Source organism: Bison bison, unplaced genomic scaffold, assembly GCF_000754665.1.
Source record: "Bison bison bison isolate TAMUID 2011002044 unplaced genomic scaffold, Bison_UMD1.0 scf7180017864063, whole genome shotgun sequence".
Taxonomy (NCBI): Eukaryota; Metazoa; Chordata; class Mammalia; order Artiodactyla; family Bovidae; genus Bison; species Bison bison.
The window spans coordinates 5,035,243-5,058,679 of record NW_011494635.1 but is presented as its reverse complement, the minus strand read 5'-3'; the positions used below and the strand labels follow the sequence as shown (position 1 = coordinate 5,058,679).

The following is a 23,437-nucleotide window of genomic DNA, read 5'->3' as shown; positions in this document are numbered from 1 at the left end:
TGTTTCTCCTCTGAGTAAGCAGATTGATATTTTCTTCTTCCTTCACAGGTTATAAATAACAGGAAGTTCACACCCTAGCTGCACTGTCCAACATTAGCAGATATATTGTAGGAGAAGTGTGATTAAAGTAGTGTCCGTGGAACAAGGAGAGGCTTGAAGACAGTCAACTTGTTTGATTTTTTTTTATTAGCATAACCTCAAGTATTATATACTGATGAAATTGGGTGGGCAATTATTGACCATTAGTTAGACTAGAAACTTCCAACAACAATCTTTTTTGTTTTCCTATTATGACCACCATGTCAATCAAACATCAATTGAAAAAGCTATCTTACAGTACAAACAGACACACATACACAAATCACACAATCTGAAAGTGTTTAATAGCATTTTTTAAAATGTTACCCTTTAATAAAGAACCAAAACCTCAAATGAAAATAAATTTGTCTCTTTATATTTCCCACCAGGAAAATTATTATGCTTTATAGACCTGACTGGTGAAATCCAGAACAGTATACAGAAACCAGACATTTGGCAAAATACTTATTGGAGATTATTAATAGCCTTAGGATACCATATGAACTGTGCAAAGAGACTCTTGAGTGTTTATACATTGTACTTAGTTATGTAACTTTAAGAGTACTCTTGTAGATTAGCATTGAAACATGTATGTTACTGTACATGAAATAGATGACCAGTCCAAGTTCGATGTGTGAAATGGGGCACTCAAAGCTGGTGCACTGGGACAACCCAGAGGGATGGGATAGGGAAGGAGGTGGAACAGCAGTTCGGGACAAGGGGACACATACAAGCCACCACAATATTGTAAAGTAATTAACCTCCAATTAAAATAAGTAAATTAATTTTTTTAAAAAGAGTAGTCTCATAATATAACTGGTACACATTTTACATAATTTACTGTTCCACATTATTCATAAAAGGAAAAACTATAAACAAATTAAAATACCACAAATTTGGAAAGAAAACAGAAGTTGTGATGCACTGATACACAAAAATGTAGTGAAGATAAATAAAATTTAACATGTTCAGTGATGTCAGCAAACTGGTGAGATGGGAAGACTGAATTCTCCCATGGAAAGACAAGAAAAGAAAGAGAAATTAATTTTAAAACCTCGTAGAAGTTCTGGAAAACAGTCAAACAAAGACTGACAGCAACAAAGTGAACAGGCAATTAGGAAAAATCCAGAACAGAGTAGAAGGAAATTTCATCATGTATTACTTGCCTGTACCCTCCTCCTGCCTGGAGCAGTGCAGTCTTGATCAGCTCCCAGTTGCCTCCCTCAAACCAGAGTGATCAGAGGAAACCTTATGTGCGAGGTTCCAACCAACTTGGGGGCTGCCTGGAGACTGGTATCTGTTCCACTTAATTCTAAGCTTGAACTGAAGAGTTCCTGGAATGCCTATTGCAGCTGCAGGGGAAATATATATATATATATATATATGTTTGTGTGTGTGTGTGTGTATATATATATGTATATATACATACATATGGAGCCAAGGACAAAGGAATAAGGGTGGAGACATAGACTAGACCATTTATTAAAAGGCCCTGAATAGAATGGGGGTGTGGCTTTGGGGGACATAGTGCATTCAAAAACAGTCATAAATTCACCAGAATCAGATAGCCAATCTCGACCAGATAAGCTGTTGACTCAAAAGTGAAATGAGCCACCCTGAGCTTTCCTGTTGGGCTGATCCCAGGACTAGGAGCATGACGAGTTAACTAGTGAAAGTTATGACAAGGAACAACTCTACCAAGAGTGAGCATTTGCCTGTTTCAAGGATCCATCTGAATGCACACACATAGGAACACACACACATCTGGACGGGGCAGGGCGGCCTCAGAGAGAGGCCCTAGGAGCAGGGTCTGGGGCTCTGACGGTGTGCCAGTGCTACACCACATGCACAGCTGCCCACACCAGGGGCTGCTCCTGCACACCTTCCTCCAGCTCTGCCACCCTCTGGGGCAAAGGTGCCAGTGTGGAGGATGGGGGTGCACACTTACAAGGAGGAACCAATCTGGGCCCAACTCTCAGAGTTCTGCTCCAGCATCTTGGGACTCGCCTGGCCCAGTAGTGTGGGGACAGCCACTGAGCACAGGAGAGCCTCTGGCTCTAGCCTGCCCCTCCGAGGTGACAGTTGCCAGCATGCCCTGGGAAGGGGTGGCTTTGCCCTCCTCAGCTGCAGCTCTGCCCCAAAGCCTCTGGGCACACAGATTGCACAGGGATAGGTCCACACAAGGACACCCCTACAAACCAGAACAGGTAACTTTTATTACCTAACTTCATAGAGAAGGAGGAAGCTAAGCAAAATGAGGAGAGAGAGGAATGAAATTTTCATTGTGTCAAATGAAACAATAAGAAAAAAACAAAACATGAAAAGATCAGATATTGAGACAGAGATTAATAATTTACCAAAATAATTTACCAGAATACAGAATCATAAGAAGAATGCTACATTAACTAGGGAATAGAACATACTAACATTCACAGTGTAGGGGTTCCAGAAGCAGAAGAGATGGAGAAGAGAGTCGAAAATGTAGGTGTGATGAAATTGTGGCTAAAATTTTCCATTAACCTGGGACTTTCCTGGTGGTCCAGTGGTGAGGACTCTGTGCTTCCACTGCAGGGGGTATGATTCTGAACCTGGTTTGGGAACAATCTTGTAAAGGTGATTAAAATCTTGAGATGCAAGATATTCTTGGTTTCCCTGGTAACCCTAATATAATGACAAAGTCCTTACATGTGTGACCTGGGAGAGTTGTAGTCAAAGAGAAGGTGGGAAGATAGGAGCATTAGATAAAAGATTCTAAGATGCTATAGTCTGTCTCTGAAGATCTCGGTAGAGTCTACAAGATGAAGATGGAAGAGTTCTCCTGTTCAGTTTCTCAGTTGAGTCCAACTCTTTGCCACCCCATGGACTGCAACACACCAGGCTTCTCTGTCCTTCACTATCTCCCAGAGTTTGCTCAGATTCATGTCCACTGAGTCTGTGATGCCATCCAACCATCTCACCATCTGGCATCCCCTTCTCCTCTTGCCCTCAGTCTTCCCCAGCATCGGGGTCTTTTCCAATGGGTTGGCACTTAGCATCAGGAGGCTAAATATTGAACTTCAGCTTCAGCATCAGTCCTTCCAATGAATATACAGGATTGATTTCCTTCAGGATTGACCAGTTTGATCTCCTGGCTGTCCAAGGGACTCTGAAGAGTCTTCTCTAGAACCAAGTTTGAAAACATCAGTTCTTCAGGGCTCAGCCTTTTTTACAGTCCAACTCTCACATTCATACATGACTACTGGAAATGCCATAGCTTTGACTCTACAGAACTTTGTCGACAAAGTAATGGCTCTGTTCTTAAACAGGTTATCTAGATTTATCATAGTTTTTCTTCCAAGGAGCAAGCATCTTAATTTAATGGCTACAGTCACCATCTGCAGTGATTTTGGAGGCCAAGAAAATAAACTTTGTCACTGTTTCCAAGTTTTCCCCATCTATTTGCTGTGAAGGGATGGAACCAGATGCCATGAACTTAATTTTTCAAATATTGAGATTTAAGCCAGTTATTTCTCTCTCCTCTTTCACCTCCATCAAGAGACTCCTTAGTTCCTCTTTGCTTTCTGCCATTAAGGTGATGTCATCTACATATCTGAGGTTACTGATATTTCTCCCAGCAATCTTCAGCCCACATTGTGATTCATCGAGCCCAATGTTCCACATGATGTACTCTGCATATAAATCAAATAAGCAGGATGACAATATATGGCTTTGATGGACTCCTTTCCCAATTTGGAATGAATCCATTGTTTCGTGTCCAGTTCTAACTGTTGCTTCTTGGCCTGCATACAGGTTTCTCAGGAGCCAGGTAAGGTGGTCTGGGATTTCCATCTCTTTAAGAATGTTCCCCAGTTTGCTGTGATCCACAGAGTCAAAGGCTTTAGTGTAGTCAATGAAACAGAAGTAGATGTTTTTTCTGGAATTCTCTTGCTTTTTCTATGATCCAATGGATGTTGGCAATTTGATCTCTGGTTCCTCTGCCTTTTCTAAATCCAGCTTGTATACCGGGAAGTTCTTGGTTCACATACCATTGAAGCCTAGCATCAAGGATTTTCAGCATTACCTTGCTACTATGTGAAATGAGTGCAATTGTGCAGCAGTTTGAACATTCTTTGGCATTGCCCTTCTTTGGGATTGGAATGAAAACTGACCTCTTCCAGTCCTGCGGCCACTGCTGAGTCTTCCAAATTTGCTGGGCTACTGAGTGCAGCACTTTTACAGCATCATCTTTTAGAATTTGAATAGCTCAGCTGGAATTCCATCACCTCCACTAGTTTTGTTCATGCAAAGCCCTCTTAACTTTGCATTCCATGATGTCTGGCTCTATGTGAGTGATCACACCATAATGGTTATCCCTGTCACTAAGGCCTTTTTTTGTATAGTTCTTCTTTGTATTCTTGCCACTTTTTCCTAATCTCTTCTGCTTATCTTAGGTCATACCTTTCTGTCCTTTATTGTCCTCATCTTTGCATGAAATATTCCTTTGGTATCTCTAATTTTCTTGAAGTGATCTCTAGTGTTTCTCATTATATTGTTTTCTTCTGTTTCTTTATACTGATCATCTAAGAAGACTTCCTTACCTCTCCCAGCATTCCTTGGAACTCTGCATTCAGATAGGTAAATCTTTCCCTTTCTCCTTTGCCTTTTGCTTTTCCTCTTCTCTCAGCTATTTTAAGGTCTCCTCAGATGACCATTTTGCCTTGTTGCATTTCTTTTCTTGAGATGGTCTTGATTACCCCCTCCTATATAATGTTACAAACCTCCACCCTTAGTTCTTTTCTATGGCACTCTATGGCACTCAATCTTTCAGATCTAATTCCTTGAATCTTTTCATCATTTCCACTGTATAATCATAAAGAATTTCATTTAGGTCATTCCAGAATGGCCTAGTGGTTTTCCCTTCTACTGGAGGGAGCAGTCCCACTGTTACCAAAACGGTGTGTGTGTCGGTGGGGTGCAGCTGCTCATTGTTTCAAATCCAATAATCAGGCCAGGTTGGTGGAAAGGAAAGTTTGTTTGACTTCAGATTCCAGCAACTGAGCTGTTGGTGTGGCAGACATCGATCCAAAGCCCGACCCCACTCCACTGGAAACCAGTGGGGCAAGAGCCCTTATAGACAGAAGTGATAGTGGTGCTATATGCACAAACAGCACAGTCAGCTCTGACAGTCATCTTCAAATTGGTCATCAGTGGTCTGACCCGTGTCATCTTGATTGTTTTATGTACATTAGTCTTCAGTTCCAGGACCCATTTGTTTGCATTTCTTGAGGCCATTATTCAGAAGTGTGGCAGCTTATGTCATGGATATATTCTGGTCATCATGTGGTTAACTTCTCCACCTGGTGTTCTAGGATCTATATGGCAGCTCACAGGATATGGTTCACAATATTATCTCTAGCCCTTGAGAAAGAGCTGAAGGTCCTTGATTATGCTTAATGACCACACGGTTATTATTTAGTCTCTTTTGACCTTTTTCCTTTGTGTCTACATTTCTCAATTCTCTGATTAAACTTATTCTTTGAAGTTTTCCACAAACAGCAGGGAAAGGACATGGTACAGGGGCAAGGAACAAAAGATTCTTCTCATTTCACCACCCATCAGCAGAAAATTGGGTTAAAGATTTACTGAGCATTGCCCCGCCAACCAGAGAAAGACTTTCCCTACAGACAGTCCCTCCCATCAGGAAACTTGCACAAGCCTCTTATCCTCGTCCATTAGAGGGCAACACAGAAGAAGCAAGAATTTCAATCCTATGGCCTCCAGAATGAAAACTACAATCACAGAAAACTAAACAATGTGATCACATGGATCAAACCTTGTGTAACTCATGAAACTATCAGTTACACAAACCTTGTGTAACTCATGAAACTATCATGCCATGCAGGGCCACCCAAGATGGACAAGTCATGATGGAGAGACCTGATGATGGAGAAGGAATGGTGAGCCACTTCAGCATTCCTGCCTTGACACCCCATGAACATTATGAAAAGGCCAAAGTATATCATACTGAAGGATGAGACCCCCGGGTTGGTAGGTGTCCAATGTGCTACTAGAAAAAAGTGGAGAAATAGCTCTAAAAGGAATGAAGAGGCAGAGCCAAAGCAGAAACAACACCCAATTGTGGATGTGTCTAGTGGTGGAAGTAAAATCTGATGCTATGAAGAATAATATTGCATAGGAACCTGGAATGTTAGAACTCTGAATCCAGGTAAATCGGATGTGGTCAAACAGGAGATGGCAGGAGTAAACATGGACATTTTAGAAATCAGTGAACTAAAATGGATGGGAAATAGGTGAAATTAATGCAACTGACCATTATATCTCCTACTGTGGGCAAGAATCCCTTAGAAGAAAGGGAGTAACCCTCATAGTCAACAAAAGAGTCCAAAATGCAGTATACTTGGGTGCAATCTCAAAGATGACAGAATGATCTTGGTTCATTTTCAAGGCAAACCATTCAACATTACAGAAATCCAAGTCTATGCCCCAACCACAAATGCCAGAGAAGCTGAAGTTGATGTGTTCTTAGAAGACCTAAGAGACCTTCTAAATCTAACACTGAAAAAAGATGGCCTTTTCATTTTAGGGGACTGGAATACAAAAGTAGAAAGTCAAGAGATACCTGGACTAACAGGCAAGTTTGGCCTTGGAATACAAATGAAGCAGGGCCAAAGCTAACAGAATTTTTTCAAGAGAATGCTCTGGTCTTAGCAAACACCCTCTTACAACAACACAGGATCTGTTCTCTAGTATCTGTATAAGGCAAGGAAATGGGTTTTCCCCTATAACCTCCAGAAAAGAATGCTGGCCTGCTGGCACTTTGACTTTAGCCCATTGAACCGCATTTTGAATTTCTGACCTCAGGATATGTAAACTAATACATTGCTGTTGTTTCAAAGCACAAATTTCTGGTCATTTGTTATACCAGCAGTATTAACTAAAATGTGGTTCAAATCAATCCCACCTCCATCTGCTGTATCATAGGTTTTCCTCTCTCTGCTGGACTGTTCCTCTGACCTCAGATGCAGGTGGTCATCTACCATAACAGGGAACCTTGTCTTAAATTCCACTTCCTCTTTCAGCACCTGCCCAATTCCATGGTCCTCATTACAGCAACGTCTTTGAAAACCGTATATACTCTGTTTCTCATTGGTCTCTTCACACCATTTCTTGAACTTACTCTACTCAGGGTTTGCCTTCACCACTATCAAAGCGCCACTTGACCTTGCCAAGGTTAACTGCCCAATCCAATGGTCCGTTTCAGTCTTCTCTTACTTGTCCACTTGGAAGCACTGGACTCTTTTCGCCTCCAATCATACCCTTCATGTGCTTTCTAAGAACAGTCTCTCCCACCTCACTAGCCTCTCCTTCTCTGCCTCTTTTGCTGGTTCCTCCACTTTTTCTTTTTTTAAGGAAAAACCAGCTCCTCAATACTGAGTTGTCATGAAGCTTAACATCCATGTCTATACTCACTCACTGTATGACATATTATCTCCAATTTTCTAGTTTCTTGGCTTCAAGTGGCAACTAAATTTGAGAAACCACAAATACAAATATTTTAGCTGACCTTTTTCTCTGATAGACTTCTATGTCCAACTGTATGCATGCATCTTCACTGAGTACCTAAAGGCATCTCAAAGATACCTATAATTGAATATATATAATTGAACTCCTAATCTTCCCACAAAAATGTGTTCTCCCCACATTGTCTCCAGCTGAGAAAATGGCATCTCCTTTTCCTATCCCTTAAGCACAAATGCTGGGGTTCAGCTTTGATTCCCCTTTTCCTTTCACTTTATGCCCAATACGTTAGACAGTCTGGTTGATGCAGCCCTTAAAATATATCTCTACTCTAACAACTTTGACCACACTTACTATTCCTTCTGTGGTCCACGCAAGCATCATCTCTCACCTAGATTCCTGTAGAGTCCTAAAAGAGGGCTCTTTTTTCTCTCTTTCTTCTCAATATAGCAACCAGGGTAATTTTTTTAAAAAAGCATCTCTGTTCATGTAACTACTCTGTTCAGATCCCAAAATATCATTCTCCGTTTCTCTCAGAGTAAAATCCTTTCAAAAACCTACATGATACAGACCCAAGGTCCCAGTGGCTCTCTGGGCCTTCTCTTCAGCTCCTGTCTCCCCACCTCACTAAGTAAGCTCCACCCACATCAGCTGACTTGCTGGACCTTAAATGTTACATAAACGCTCGATTTTCCTGAACTTGGTGTTTTCTGTTCCAGAGTAATGAAGTGAGCCACTGTCTCTATGTTGCAAGGCTGTTTCTTGTACAAATGAAAAGTTGTGTGGGATGAAGAGTAGTTGGTGTCTCTGCCTAACAGATGTACAGAAGTGGGAGAGATTGTGCAGAAGTATCTCCAACAGGCACTTACCCAATTCTAACAGCTTAATTCTTCTGATGTCATTCACAGCTTTGGTCCACTAGACTATAAACTCAAGAATTTCTCATTTAAAATAATATTTATTGATAAAACCATGTGTGTCTAAAGAATATTCAGTAAAGTTTTGCTGAATTAATGAATGAATTGCAACAAGTGAATCAATGGGAAAATGTATAAAAACTCATCAAAACGCTAAACATGGGCAAACAATTAAAAAATTAAATAAATTAATAAGATGTGCTGCTTTATAGTAAGCAAAATATAATTCTGGATTTTTTAAGTCATATTTTTATTTTATCAAGATACTTATGTTAAGTTAAAAACAAGTAGACAAGTTGTAGATTAAAGATCTTTTCTCTTTGTAAATCAAAATACACACGTATTTCTACAGGAAAATCATAAAGTTAAGGCACCAAATTTAAGTATTATTAAATGGGTTAATCACAGCTTATCTTTATACTCTATCACTTCCATTCTGTTTTCCAAATTTTCTGCAATTTGTATTTTTTAATTTTGAAAAAAATAGTATTCTTACTTTGAAGTCTTTATTGTTTCATGAACTTTTTATTTTTTTAAGGAAAGGCAAGCTCTGAAACATTCAAACACTTCATTTAAGCACCTTCACCAAGTACAAAAATCCTCTTTATAGTCCTAAAAGCATGTAATTCTCAAAGAATCAGAGTGAGAGCTGAGAGTCAATATTCTTCAGAAAATGAATACTCAGGATGGCCAACACTACTGAAAGAGAAGAGGAGGGTTAATTTATCAAATCTGTCATGTTGTCAAAAGCTGCTACTCCATAGATGCAGTCAGGATATATTTGTCTAAATCTATAAACACATTCCTCCTTCTCCCCTGACAAGCACACAGGCAGGTGTCTGCTCCATGTGCACACGGCACCCACACGTCCAGTCCCAACATTCACATGTGATATTCACTCCATGGTGACAGGCAGTTTACAATTTATATGGGAGCGCAAGACCTAGGGCTAACTGTGGAAGTCATTTCAGACACAGGTGGAACGCCTGACTCTTTTTCACACATCTATCAATAAGCAGATACTGAGCAGCCCCCAAAATACAGAGTGCCTCCACTAAGGAACTTGTCATCAATCAGAGCACTACCATATGCACCTGAATAATCAATCAGATAGCTCAAAGTGGGATTATTATTTTTTTAATTTATAATGGAGGAAACCACTGGTGACTCACTAATTACTATTACTACTTTTTTCCTTTTTTCCATGTTTCTACTTTTCTTTCAGAATCTGTCTTTTTCAATTCAATTCATTAAAGAATGCATTCTAAGAGATTCCAGGCGCCAGAGGCCGGGCTGTGGACCCAAGCCCACAAAGATAAATAAGTCTAGGCACTCACAGCCTAATGAAGGAAAACATACAACTATAAGTAAAACTCTTTAAGTACAGAAAAGTAATTTTCCACCTTTTTTTCCAATTATCATGTCTTTTATCAGAAGCATGATACAGCTATACAAACAATAGGGAGAGTTTTGACATCTTTCATTGGAGACAAAATCATTTCTCCAATAATTGGTATTCCCTTCTCTCTAAACTCCCTTCCAAATTCTCCCTGTTTGATTAGTCTTCTGTTTCTTCAATCCTGACATCCTCATGCAGTAAATAGGCAGCTGGAATCCCATGTCAGTGACTAAATCAAAGTCAAGAAGGTAGAGGCTCCCCAGGGGACGGACCCCTGATGGACAAATATAACAATGGCGTGAGTCTTGACTCAAGAAACCAGAGAGACCCAGATGATCTTACCTGAGTGTGTCCTGCTAAGCAGTCACTCACTGGAGGGTCAGTTAAGCTCAAGATCTACTTGTAATTCAGTTTTGTGAGATAACAAGGATGAGGACATGGGAGTTGTAATAGGGAAGAAAGGACAATGAAGAGATTAATTTGAAAGAAATGGATAGTGTCTTGGTGAATAAATTCGTATTAGGGAGAATGTCCCCAGACACTTAGGGGACAGGCTGGGGCAGGCCCATGTGACATCGTAGCACTAATGGATGTTGGCCTTTCTAGGACCCTCCTCCATAAAAACATCCACATACATTTTATAGTTGTGTTGGGGTTAACATGATTGCAGGCTTTCTAGGTGGCTCAGTGGTAAAGGATCCATCCATCTGCAAAGCAGGAGACATGGGTTTGATCCCTGGGGGGCAAGATCCCCTGGAGAGGGAAATGGTAACTCACTTCAGTATTCTTGCCTGGGAAATCCCAGGGACAGAAGAGCCTGGTGGGCTATAGTCCATGAAGTACCAAGAGTTGGAAACAAGTGAGTGACTAAAAACAACAACAAAACTTGAATGCAATTCATGATGGATTCATTATTATACAGTTATTATTAATACAATAATCTTCCCCTGGTGTAAAAAGAAATAAAGATTAAACATGTTCAAAGAACACTGAAAGAATACTGAGCTCAGGCACTGTGCCCTCTGTGTCTACTGGGTCCCTCAAACCTAAGAGGAGGTACACCAGGCACAGGGATTAGGGTACAAAGTAGTGAAATCACCATGATGTCAACCAGGGGATTTTACTGATAGGCTGTCCTGAGCCCCTATCACATTTCTGTTGGTGAGAAATGGAGCCCTGGAGGAAACCTCTGGTCTGAGGTCTGTAGAAAACCCCTGGTAGATTCTTAAGCTGGAAATCAGAACTGGCTTCCTAGAATTAAGCTTTTAAAAAGCTTAGTTCCCCTGCTGACCTGCCTGCTACAGAAAACAGTGTATGTGTGAAACACCTGCAAGTCACTGAGGGTAGAAATTCATAATATCTCATATTTCTGTTGATGCCATCAATCGCCTTCATGTCTTCTGGAGTCAGTTCAAAGTCAAACACCTCTCCCAAGGAGCTGGCCTCCCCCTGGGGACTGGAGGACTTTCCAGCTGGATGGAGACAAGAAGAGGGGACAGGGAAGCCATGTCTGTCCTCAGCTTCCAGGTGAGCAACCTAGGACCCTCTGCTGAGTTCTCACCTCTCCTTCCCACACCTTCTCCTTCTCAGTCCACCTCAAAAAGATTACAGCACATCAGTTGGTTATCTTTCTAAGTGAATTACTTGAGACAAAAAACGAAAAATCTAAACTCGTTTTTTTCCAAACACACTGCTTTAGACACTCCTGACTCGATAATGAACCTGAGCTGGCGTTTGACTGATTGCCTCTCCCCAACACGCCCTAAGGGTGACAGCATTCAGCTGAAGCAGTTTGGGGAGGAGACTCCCCTTGAAAGCCTGTTCAGGAATCTGATATCAAACTACTCATTATCTATGAAGAAATCTAACAAAAACTTTATATAAATGCCTTTGTGGACAAAGTTATGAAAAGTACTTAAACATTAAGGAACAACAAATTATTAAAAATTCACATCATAATAATGAAATGAAAAGCTCAATTTTGTAAAGAAATTAATTTTCTCCAAAGTGATCTCGTGTTTCAATGCAACATGAACCAAAGACTTAAACACATATTCTCTTGTGGAAGTCAGTATAGTGATACTAATATTAAATGAGAGAAGAGCTAGTCAAAAGCAGTTAAGACATCCTTAAAATAGAAGAACATACCATACTGAAAAGCAAGACTTATTTTCGCTTTAGTAACACAGTACAGAAAGCTGAGTAGTTAAATAGAAAGGAGTGGGCAGAAATGTACTTATGGACACTTTATATATGACAGAATTGACAATGAAAATCTGTGGGAAATATGGGCACTTGCTGTTATTCAGTCGCTCAGTGTGTCCAACTCTTTGCGACCCCAAAGGAAGAGATATTCCCCCACTCACTGACTGGCAATCTTATGACAGTGCTGAGACGGAGACTTATTCTAGCCAATTGTATATGAAAAACTATACAGAGAGGTGTTCAGCATCCTCTGACAAGAGCCACATCCACCTGCTAAAGCAGAACTGCCAAGCTGCTCTGCACTGAAAATGCACAAGAGAGCCCAGCCAAGAGGGCTGAGTGCAGGCTGTTTGCCAAACCACAGAATCAAGAGATGCAGAAGTGATCTCTGCATTAAATCCTGAAACTGGGGAGAGTTTCCTCTACAGCTATGGCTAAAGTACAATAATAGTCTCCTACACAGAAGCCAAAAGAGAAACAGCATAGCTAAAGTGAACAAAGTCTTGAAGAGAAATTTCTCAAAGACAGCAACTCAAAAATATTAAATGTGTGAAGATGAAAATATATTAGTACTCAGGGAAATACAAAATATAACCATAATGATTAGGAGGTTAAAGAATGCTGCCATAATTTTTGAGTCCCCAAATTTACATGTTGATGGTGTTATAAATAGAAACTTTGGGGGTGATTAGATCATGATGGCAGAGCCCTCATGGATGAGATTTCAACAATATCATACTCATAAAGGACATGTTGGACAGAGCTGTTGTCCACTCCACCATGTTAAGATACAAGGGAAGCCTGTGACCTAGAGGAGAGCCCTCACCTGATCACACGGGCATCCTGACCTCAGACCTCCAGCTTCAGAACTGTGTGAAACAAATTTAGTATTTTTCCCAGCCACTCAATCTGTAGTATTTTGTTACAGTAGTTCAAACAGTCTTTAAAAACCACATAATGAAATTTTATCAATTGAGAACAGAGAAAATAAAATATCATTTACATGAGGTAACAGAATAAATTGTTTATATAACTCTGAAACTAAGATCTCTATTTTCTGTCCAACCTTAACCCTATCTAGCCATACTGTCTCTCCTGTTGCCAAATCTGGAGGAGAAAACCATCAGGAATATACACAAGGTATTCATGTACAGGGAAGAACAAATAACTTGTCTTGACTCAAGTGTAGTCTTGAGAGCTGGACAAAGAATGACCCTTAGGAAAGATATTCCTTACAAGCCCTCTGCCCAGAGCCCTGCTCATCACCTGTATGTTCTCATTGATCCACTTCTTATTGTTACCCTTGGCCAGAACCACAACCCCACGTTGTATCTGGTTGCAAAGGACAACCAGAGTGGCGTTTTCCTGTGCTTTTTGGTAATGGCACAAAGAACTGGTTCCTCCAAGAGAACGGGCAGGTCCAAGTTCACCCTGGAAGGAAATCCAGAAATGCCAAAGAGCTGAGACTGAATACTCAGTTTGTAGGTAGGCTTCCCATACAGACTAAATAGGTAGACTCTAAACCAGAGCTTCTGAAAGTGTGGTCCAAGGACTGGCATCATCACTATCAACTAGGATGTAGTAATAAATATAAATTCCATGGCTGAGCTGAAGACAAACTGAACAGAACTTCAACTGTGTCACCTCCCAGTCTGTGTTTACAAAGCTCTGCAGGTGACTCAGATGCATTATTGGGTAGAGACCAGATTGCCAAATTTCGTATATTCTCTTTAATTCTCAGGGATTGCTTTTCTTCTAAAATCAAGGGCATGAATAGAAAAACAGATGGAAAAGACCAGGAATTGTTTTAAAATTTAACTTTTCAAAGTATTTATAAAAATTGAGTAGTCTCAAAATAAGAGACATTTATTTTATCATTATATTTCTATAGATGTCAAAGAAATGCTTTAAATTGAAATTTTTTATAACATGATAGACATAGGAGTTACATATTATTATCCCAATTTTAGATATGAGATAAGTGAGGATTGCAATATATATTTTTAGAAATATGTTCATTAGTCAATAAGTAAATCATGACATAAGCTTGTGTCTCTGGCCTCAACTGGGGGACTCTATATAGATTTCAATGCAGACATTTGTTATTGATAAGTTGACAATCTAATACAACATAGAAAAAATGGCTGTGTAATGGGAAGATAAAAAAGAAGGATTCATTCCATCCCTCCCCTCTCTTGCCTCTGCCTATGAGAGTTATCAGAGTACTGTATAATTTAAAATATTTCATCAAAAATTGAATTTTATGGAAACTCCCAGGTGTCTTCAATAGGATTCAATACCATTCTTTTACTCGTTGGGATCTCAGAGCACCACAGGCAACAAGAACAATTCCATGTGATTTGCAGAAATCCAACAGTTTGCTCTAGTTGAGATAAGGGTGACATTCCACCTGTAGAACACCCACAGAGAAGAATGTCAGATTATATTCAAAGGCAATATTAATATAACAGAGAAAGACGAAAAGATTTCAAAGGCTAAAGACTACATCATTAAATGTAAATTGGAAATGTCAACATCAACAGGGAAATAGAGAAAAGTGTATTTATACAGTTAATTTTATGATAGACATGTATGGCAGAACCAGTGCAAGATTGAACAATCAAAAGCTGGGCTCTACATTTGAGTAGATGTTCCTGAGTAAATGTTCATAGATTGTTAGTATCACCTTGAGCTTTTAACTTCACCCTCTAAACTGGATGATTTTCATTACCTGCAACACATTTTTCTGAACTGTGCTCCCTGTTTAAGACTCCTAAATGCTGAGACACCAAGACCAAGAATTCAGACATCAGAACCCCACACAAACTCTTAACACCCATCTCAGCTGATTTGTATCTTTATTAATTTACTTCTGATTCCATGTTTTCCTCATCTTCCTTCCTGTATGCAGATTGCTCCAGGGCACTTTCCCCTCCATCTGGTCATCCTTTCATCTCAAGGAAACGCCTCCTTCCTCTAGTTCTGGGTTCTACCCACAGTTTAGAAGGAAAGCATCCCACTTTTCCACCCAGAATTTTGTAAACAGAGATACTGTTATAGATTCTATTCACACCACCATAGAGGCCCTACTCTCTAGAATCATCTATCTACAAAGGTCGGATGAACAGGAGGGGAGGATAGACAGACATCTGGCTCCAGGGCAAGAAGGAGGTTCTGAAGAGCATGAGGGAGAGGAGCCGAGCTGCTCATCTGGTTGCAGACAGACTTGTACTTGAGTCTCAGCTTGTTCAGGATCTTCTCCAGCTGCTTGTGGTTGCAGTTGGACACCCCAATGGACTTGGTCAGCCTGTATCCTTACACATCTCCAAGACCTGAGAGGGAGGGGTGGTGGACAGTCACATGGAATGGGCAATAGAACAAGAATTAATGCTGAAAAACATCAGTAATCACACTCATTCATCAAGAATTACCCTTGACTATCAAGAAGAAAAATCGGGAAGAAGGTCATGATATAAAAAGAAAAACTACTGCCCCACCTTAGAAAAACTCCTGAGAAGTCATATCACATAGAAGGAAAAAGATGGCTGTCTACACTGTCCCAAATTCTCTTCCTCCGTTCCTCTCTGTGAACATCTCAGCAATGGTTTCCTCCACACAACTCCAGCATCCATTCCCTTAGATTCATGAGCTTCTGAGTCTGATGGTCCACAGCCCATTCTCACAGGTGGAAGAAATGAAGGAGGTTCCCCCTCTGCTGACTCCTCCCCTGGTTCTCACCTCCCTGGACTCACCTCCCACATACGAGAGAGATCCACTGAGTCAAATATCAGTTTTCCATTTTCATCTTTTGGAAATAATTCCTCCCCTGGCTGGAATATAAGCAGTCATTTATGTCACAAAATAATTTATCTGCATTTAGCCAGGTTGCCAGGCACCAGGGATCAAACCTCCATCAGGTAGGTTTACAAATTTCTAAATACCAGTGTTTGCAAAGTGATTTGCATATATGGAGTTGTCAGCAATACCTTTAGGAAGGAGGCTTATTCCAATCTCTTACACTCAATATACATTGTAATAAATACAATTTTTCTAGGTCCTAAAAGGGACTCACAGTGACTTCTCTGTATTTTGTCTGCTTCTTGTACTTGCCTATTTTGAAATGCCTTTTTGGGCTGGAAATGGCAGTAAGTTACACGACATAATTTCCAGAATAAAAATTGCAGTCTTCATATGGCTAGATATCAGAAATTCTTTTCCCTCTGAGCATCAGGTGCCCTAGGGCAGACATGTGAATTGCAAGGCTATATTTAGGTGGATATGGGATGTGGATGATCCAGACATGCTCTCAAATATTCATGACCATGAGCATTGAACTGCCCCAGGGTCATATTTGCCACCAATGCAAAATGTTTAGTAAAAAATAAACTAAATCATGAGTAGTGTCCTGATAAGGGATAGAAGAAAGGAGACATTTCTGAACACTGCTGCAAATCCTCAAAACTCTCTGTGTCTGGGACTTGCCATCTACATAGTCCACTAAGCGATTTTGCATTAGGTGGCTTGAGTTTATTTCTGTAACTTGAAATCAAGAGTTCTAAGTAAACCATGCTTAATGGCTAAGTGCAGTCTACAAACCTCATCGTGAAGACAGGCAAGAGTGTAAGCAATGTCTCCCAACTTCCTATACAGTTAAGAGATTTGACTCACCCAGAGGAAGCACCACCAAATCTGCTCAACTTGAAAGAGTAAAAGACAAGATTAACTCATAATGTTCAATGTAAGGCAGTGTCAACCTCACCATGGCTGCACCAAACTCTTGGTTCATGAATTTCACAGACACTCAGGAGTCATATCCAGGACTTTGTTCAGAACTGGCTGATTTCTATTTCCTTTAATTTTTCAAGCAGAGCCTCAGATTATTACTGCCTTTCTATGGGATCCATGTAAGGGATTCAAAACTCAGTAACAAGATGATCACAAATAATTATTTGGGGGATTCTACTCTAGTGTAATCGTCCCTTCAACCTACTAAGACAAATCTTTATTCAACCATCCCTGCAAGTTGATACACATTCTAACACAAGATATAACATTGATGTGATCACACAAATTTCTAACCTTCAGAGCCACTGGAAAATTAATAATATAGAGATCGACGTAGTCCAGTTGAAGATTTTTTGGTGACTTTTCCAAGGCTGGTTGGACCAACTCTGGTTGAAGGGAAGTTAACCAAAGCTGTAGAGGTTAAAGAATGAAAGTTGATTAATAATAAACTAGGTAAATTTTTTTTTTTTGTCTTACTGCATGGTTTGTGAGATATTACTTCCCCGACCAAGGATGGAATCCTGGCTCATGGCAGTAAAGCACCAAGTCTTAAGCACTGAACCACCAGGGAACTCTAATACTTTAGGAATATACCAATAAGCATAGTTCAGCAAACAACTCCTAACCAAAGGACCCTATTATGTAATTGTCAAAAGTGATTGGCACAATCACTTGCACACGTGCACACACAGTACCTTTGAAGTGCAGAATATGTCTTCTCTCTTCACAGTGCCATCTTCAAGCTTGCTTTGAATGACCTGGCCAATCTCCTATTCATTTTGGTAGGCATGAGCACAGTCAATATGGTGGAACCCAACCTCTATAGCGAATGGGGTGAATTCCAGAGCATCCCTCTTAGCAACCTACATAAGCAACAAAGGTAGAAGTTGAATATCCACATAAGATATTGCTAGACACAAGCTTTGATCTTCCCAAGAATCAACTTTTTTCTGTGTCTTTGATTAGTTCTGTATGTGTAGTAATGAACCCATGACAGTTTCCCTTAACATTCCTAATAAGTAATTAAATGAACACTACCCAGGAACCCTTCAACTTCAGGTGATCAGTGGCTGGATTGCTGGTATCAGAGGATGGCAAAACCACCTTTAGGTTCAGTGACTTGATGAAAGAACTCAAAGGACTCAACAAAATGTTGTAGTCATGAATATGATTTATAATGTGAGGTGTTTGAAGCAAAATGATCAAAGTTACAAGGTGCCTAGTAAAAGTATCAAGAACCAAGGTAAAAGATTCTGAGACTTCTACCTAGCAGTGAAGCCACACAGAATACACCCCCCCAAAAAAAGACTGTATCTTTTCAAGGTGTACAATGTGATATTCTCATATAAGTTATTCTTGTTATTTACTTGCTTAGTCGTGTCTGACTGTTTGCAACCCCGTGGACAGCAGCACTCCGGTTTCCCTGTTCTTCACCATCTCCCAGAGTTTGCTCAAACTCATGTCCATCGAGAGAGTAATGCCATCAAACCTTCTCATCCTCTGTCCCCTCCTTCTCCTCTTGCTCTAAATCTTTCCCAGAATCAGGGTGTTTTCCCATGAGTTATCACTAGCATCAGGTAGCCAAAGTATTGGAGCTTCAGCTTTAGCATCAGTCATTCCAAGGAATATTCAGGGTTGATTTTCTCAAGGATTGACTAGTTTGATCTGCTGGCTGTCCAAGGGACTCTCAAGAGTCTTCTCCAACATCACTGTTCAAATGCATCAGTTCTTTGGTGCACAGCCTTCTTTATGGTCCAGTACTTACATCCATACACAAACATGACTACTGGAAAAACCATAGCTTTGACAATATGGACCTCTGTGGGCAAAGTAATGTCTCTGCTTTTTAATACACTGTCCAAGTTTGTTATAGCTTTTCTCCCAAGGAGTAAGTGTCTTTTAATTTCCTGGCTAAAACCATTCACATTAATTTTGGAAACCAAAAAAAAAGAGTCTGTCACTGTTTCCATTGTTTCCCCATCTATTTGCCATAAAGTTATGGGACAGGATGCCATAATCATAGTTTTTCAATGTAAGCCAGGTTTTTCACTTTCCACTTTCATCTTCATCAAGAAGCTGTTTAATTTCTCTTCACTTCTGCCATTATGGTGGTGTCATCTGCACATCTGAGGTTATTGATATTTTTCACGGCAATCTTGATTCCAGCTTGAGTTTCATCCAGCCTGGCATTTCTCTGGATTGTACTTACTCATGTAAGTATCCACTCTTAATAATTACCACAAGCAAGCTAGTAAACAGAAGCACTACCTCACATAGCTACCTTTTGGAGGTGCTTGTAAGAAGATTTATATCTAGTCTCTACAAAATCTGAAGATATAACCCATAATTTTTAACTATGGGCTTCCCTGGTGGCTCAGAGGTTAAAGCGTCTGCCTGGAATGCAGGAGACCCGGGTTCAATCCCTGGGTTGGGAAGATGCCCTGGAGAAGGCAATGGCAACCCACTCCAGTACTCTTGCCTGGAGAATCCCATGGAGGGAGGAGCCTGGTAGGCTACAGTCCATAGGGTCGCAATGAGTTGGACACAACTGAGCGACTTCACTTTCACTTTCAAACTTGCTATACATCAGGTCTCCAGAATTATGCATCCTATAACTGAAGGTCTGTACCCTTGACTAACATCTTTCCATTTTTCCCAGTCTTGTCATCAGCCTCTGCTCACAATACCTCTACTCTCTCTTCTACAAGTACCACTATTTAGGATTCCACCTACAAGGATATCATGCAGTATTTGTCTTTCTATTTCTGGCTTACTTAGCTTAATGTTCTCCCAGTTATTCTGTGTGATTGCAAATGGGTAACTTTGTCTTCAATGCTCAATAATATTCCATTTCTTTTTATGTGATTCAGAATCTTTCCCATTTCAAGGAGGTAGATAATTGGTATAACACAGTTCTGCTGGGTCTAGTTCTGGTTTTTCTTAAATGCACGGACATTTGGGAATGGGCTTCCCTGGTGGCTCAGATGGTACAGAATCTGCCTGCAATGCAGGGGACCTGGGTTCAGTCCCTGGGTTGGGAAGATGCCCTGGAGAAGGGGAAGGCTACCCACTCCAGTATTCTGGCCTGGAGAATTCCATGGACTGTATAGTCCATGGGGTTGCAAAGAGTCGGACATGACTGAGTGACATTCACTTTTGGAGATGTACCTGGGAATGAGCCCATGAGCTTCAGTAACAGCCCTTTCACTTTCCTCCCCTCAACCCAGTGTGCTCTATGAAGTAAACAAATTCTGTCTTCTATCAGCAAAATGTCTCTTAATAATTTTTCCATTTTAAAAATTAGAATAGTGAGCCTCAAAGTATAAGTCCAGTCCCTTGTCACATCTATTCTAAACGCAAGATAGAAAACTTTCTAGCTTCCAGTCTAGAGACTTGTCCACTAGCCCCTATTTGACCAAGCACTGCAGACCATACTTTAATAAAAACACATTACAAAACCCCAGGATACATCACAAAATCTGGCCTGTAAGATTGCATCTTATCCCCTCTAGTGATACTATGGTTCCCATCAGAAGAAGTTTCCAAGCAGAAACAGAAGCACAAGGCAAAAAGCATCTGGAGTGTTTCTTGCCTGGCACCAAGCAGGTATCCCACAGTAGAAAAGCAATTCTCTTCCATTAATTTTCAGTCATCTCATCTTCAGGATCTTCCACTTCAAATACTTCTCTGGGTCATGTATTATTGGAAGCAGGAAAGAGCTCTTGAACTAATAAAATGTACAGAGAAAACTTGCAACTGCAGTCACCCACAAAGGAAAGCAGCTGACAGTCAGTGATCTTGACAGCCGAGTCTCACCTCTTCTGCCAAGCTGGAAAAGAGACAGAAACTGGAGGGGAACCCAGACCCAGAGTAATCTACAGGGAGCACAGTTTCATACCCTGATGCAGAGTGAAGACTGAATGCTCTCTCCTCTTTCCTAGGGCATGGTTCTGGCCCGGTAAGTGGAATGATGTGATCCTCCCAGAGTTGCACAGGAGCTCAGTGCTTGACAACCCAAGTCTCTTTCACTCATGTTACATCCACTACTATTTATATCTTGACCCACAACCACCCAGGTTACTTCTGGAGGTGTATAGGTACCAAATCCCAGGACAGGAATGAAGTGGCCATCATTAAGTTTCACTCTCTGGCTTTTGGGATCCATTGCCTATTTCTCCTTGGAGTAAGCAGACTGATGTTTTCCTTCTTCCTTCACAGGTTAGGAATAACAGGAAGGTAACACCCCAGCTGCACCATCCAATGTTAGCAGATATATTGTAGGAGGAGCATGATTAAACCAGTGCCCATTGAGTAAGAACAGGATTGAAATCAGTTAGCTTGTTTGCTTTTTTTTTTTTTTTGCAGTAGAACATTATTATATAATGATGATATGAGCTGAACAGTTATTGACCATATTTTAGACTAGAAACTTCCACAAGAGCAATATTTTTTATTTTTCTATTAAAAAGCCAATCTCGATCAAACATCAGTTGAAACAACAGTCTACAGTACAAACATACACACATACACAAATCACACAATCTCAAAGCATTTATAAGCATTTTTGAAAATGTAATCCCTTTATAAAGAATCAAAACTTCAAATGAAAATAAATTTGCCTTTTTACATTTTCCACTAGCAAAATTATTATGCTTTACGGACCTGACTGGTGAAATCCTGAATATGATATGGAAACCAGAAATTTTGGCAAAGAGCTTATTGGAAGTTAATTATTAATAGTTTTAGGATATCCTGTGCAGTGTGCAAAGAGACTCTAGTGTTTATACATTGTACTTAGTTATATAACTCTAATAGTACTCTCATAATGTAACTGACACATATTTTACATAATTTACTAACTGTTCACATTGTTCATAAAAGAAAAACCTATAAACAAAATACAACAAATTTGGAAATAGTAATGGAAATTGTGATGCACTTATAGATGGGGATATTGTGAAGACAAATAAAATTTAACATGTTCAGCAATGTCAGCAAAATGGTGAGATGGGAGGGCTGAAGTCTCCCATGGAAAGACAAGAAAAGAAAGAGAAGGCAGCTGAAAAACCTCATAGGAGCTCTGTAAAACAGTCAAACAAAGATCTATAGCACAAAAAGTGAACAGGCAACTAGGAAAAATCCAGAACAGAATGACAAAAAAATTTCATTGTGTATTATTCACCTGTACCCTCCTCCTACCTGGGCAGTGCAGTCTTGATCAGTTCCAGTTGCCTCCCTCAAACCAGAATGATCAGAGGAAACCTTATGTGCAATGTTCCAACCTACCTGGGTACTGTCTGGAGATTGGTGTCTGTTCCACTTAACTCTAAACTTAAACTGAAGAGCAGCTGGAGTGGCTATTACAGCTACAGGAGGATATATATATATACACACACACACACAGGGATTCAAGGACAAAGGAATAAAGGTGGAGATATAGACTAGATCATGTATTAATAAAACCCTGAATAGAACTGGGGTGTGGTTTGGGGGGACATAAGGCATTCAAAAAACAGTCAAATTTACGGGAATCAGAAAGCCATTCTTGGGCCAGGCACAATGATGACTCAGAAATGACTGAGACCCCTCGGCTTTCCTGTTGGGCTGATCCCAGGACTATGAGCATGGTGAGCAAACTAATGAAGAAAAGTCATGACAAAAAACAAATCTAGCCAAATTTTTACCTGTTGTTTCAGGTACCCAATTATGAACACAGACACACACAGGAACACACACACACACAGCAACATACACAGCAACGTACACAGAGACATCTGGACAGGGCAAGGGTGAGGAGGGGCAGTGCACACTTACAAGGGGTGGAATGAGTTTGGACCCCTCCATCAGAGTTCTGCCCCAGCACCTTGGGACCCACATGGCCCAGTAGGGTCGGGACACCCAGTGAGCACAGAAACCTCTGCTCATACTTGGCTTTGGGGCAACCTCTCTTTCCCCCTCCCACCAAGCTGCCAGCTGCCAGCTGCCAGCACGCCCTGGAGAAGGGGTGAGCCTGCCAACATCAGCTCCAGCTCTGCTCCAGGTCCTCTGGGCAAAAAGACTGCTCAGGGACCCGTCCACACATGGACACCCCTGCAAGACCAAGACACATAATTTTCACCTAATTTCATAGGGATGCTTCCCTTGTGGCTCAGCTGGTAAATAATCAGCCTGCAATGCAGGAGACCTGGATTGACCCCTGGGTTGGGAAGATCCCCTGGAGAATGGAACAGCTACCCACTCCAGTATTCTGGCCTGGAGAATTCCATGGAGTATACCATCCATGGGGTCGCAAAGTGTCGGACACGACTGAGCAACTTTCACTTTCACTTTCTCCCATTCTGATGGTTGACTTTTCACTTTGCTTATAATGTCCTTTGCTGTGCAAAAGCTTTTAAGTTTAATCAGGTCCCACTTGTTTACTTTTGTTTTTATTTCTATTACTCTAGGAGGTGGGTCATACAGGATCTTGCTTTGTTTTATGTCATCGAGTCTTCAACCTGTTTTCCTCTAAGAGTTTTACAGTTTCTGGCCTTAC

At 40.6% G+C, this 23,437-nt stretch overlaps 1 non-coding gene across 1 annotated transcript; it reads left to right on the top strand.

Moving 5' to 3' along the window:
* Positions 1 to 19,265: 19,265 nt before the first annotated feature.
* TRNAS-GGA lies at positions 19,266 to 19,337 on the top strand. The gene has a single exon. It is a non-coding gene; the product is annotated as a tRNA-Ser (tRNA).
* The last annotated feature ends 4,100 nt before the right edge of the window (positions 19,338 to 23,437 follow it).